This window comes from Panthera pardus, unplaced genomic scaffold (genome assembly GCF_024362965.1).
Source record: "Panthera pardus isolate Hobbes unplaced genomic scaffold, ASM2436296v1 HiC_scaffold_27, whole genome shotgun sequence".
Classification (NCBI taxonomy): Eukaryota; Metazoa; Chordata; class Mammalia; order Carnivora; family Felidae; genus Panthera; species Panthera pardus.
This window is the reverse complement of record NW_026526843.1, coordinates 102,979,800-102,981,598: the sequence shown is the minus strand read 5'-3', so window position 1 is coordinate 102,981,598 and position 1,799 is coordinate 102,979,800. Positions and strand designations below refer to the sequence as shown.

General features: G+C 36.9%; 1 non-coding gene across 1 annotated transcript; it reads left to right on the top strand.

Moving 5' to 3' along the window:
• The first annotated feature begins 357 nt into the window (after window positions 1–357).
• LOC128774036 (U2 spliceosomal RNA) lies at window positions 358–550 on the top strand. The gene has a single exon (XR_008418504.1). It is a non-coding gene; the product is annotated as a U2 spliceosomal RNA (small nuclear RNA).
• The last annotated feature ends 1,249 nt before the right edge of the window (window positions 551–1,799 follow it).

The following is a 1,799-nucleotide window of genomic DNA, read 5'->3' as shown; positions in this document are numbered from 1 at the left end:
CTGTCTCCCTCTGTCTCTCCCCCTCCCTCACTTGTACTGTCTCTGCCTCTCTGAAAATAAATAAATAAACTTAAAAAAATATTAAAATATAACCAAAAAAATAACACTTATAAAGGGGCCCCTGTAAACATAACAACACAAGAAACAACAGGTGTTGGTGAGGATGCAGAGAAAGGGGAACCCTCCCGCACCACTGGCGGGAACGCAAACTGGTGTAGCCACTCCAGAGAACAGTAAAGAGGTTCTCAAAAAACTAAAAATATGATCCAGCAATTGTACTACTAGGTATTTACACAAAGGACACAAAATACAGATTTGAAGGGGCACATGCACCCCAATGTTTAGAGCAGCATTATCATCAATTCTTGGCCTTTTGGCTAAGATCAAGTGTAGAGCAGCATTATCAACAGCAGCAAACCTATGGAGACAGCCCAAATGTCCATCAACTGATGAATGGATAAAAAAGAAGTGGGGTGTGTGTGTGTGTGTATGTATGTATATATACATATACATATACATATATATATATATATATATATATATGCACAATGGAATATTACTCAGCCATTAAAAAGAATGATATCTTACCATTTGCAACGACATGGATGGAGCTCAACTGTATTATGCTAAGCAAAATAAGTCAGAGAAAGACAAATACCATATAATTTCACTCATATGTGAAATTTTAAAAACAAAACTGATGAACATATGGAAAGGGGGGAAAAAGAGCAGAGGGGGAAACAAACCACAGGGGACTCTTAGCAAAAGAGAACAAACTGAGAGTTGACTGAGGGACAGGTGGGAAATGGACTAGAAGGCTGATGGATATTAAGGAGGGCACTTGTGATAAGCACTGGGCATTGTATGTAAGTGAGAAAACACTGAATTCTACTCCTAAAACCAATATTGCACTGTAGGTTAACTGAAATTTAAATAATAAAGAAAAAGAAATTGACAGTAAAAAAAAAAATACATAAGGGGCACCTGGCTGGGTTAGTCAGAAGAACGCTCGACTCTTGGTAACATTGGGTGCAGAGATTACTTAAATAAGTAAGTAAACTTAAAAACTTTCTCCAACTCACATTTTTCTAATTGGTCTAAGATACATGGGTCACATTTACTGTGACATCCAAATCCACTCCTAAGAGATTGGTAGTATTACCTAGCATTAGTATATTTATAGCTTCTTGGACTGAGAGCTGAACATGTATGTACATAAAGTTGGAGCCTGCCTGTTGTTTGTGTACATTCACATATAATTTTGACCAATACAAGAAAACTAGACAGAAAGAGGTCCAAAAGAGTGTATTTCAGATATTAATTTTAGATCTCTCTTGCTATGGACTTCATAAATGAAATTATTTCTTAAAATCATCAGTCTACCCACACTTTTCTCATTCTGTCTCCTCCTCCTCGTTCCCCTCCTCCTCTTCTTTCCCCAACTCCATCTCTCAAATGGAAAATGACAATGATTTTCAAGACATATATTGCTAACAATTAAGTCAATGAATAATTGAATAAAATGATGCAACACTTAAGGTGCTTAGGGAAAAACCCAAACCTGGCTTTGCCTTTTCTAGCTTAGCAGATCAACACATAGTTCGAAGTCTCCTATAGGGGGCGCTGCCGCACTATTAAATGCTGAAGACCTGGCCTACAGTTAAAGGTCTACAATTTTAAGCCTACTTTACATAAATAGAAAAGAAATAGTAAGGGCTTATTAACATGTAATTGTGGAACACGATTTTTTTCCTCCTTCACAATGTCACTGATGTCAACTGAATGTTTCTAAAGAAGTT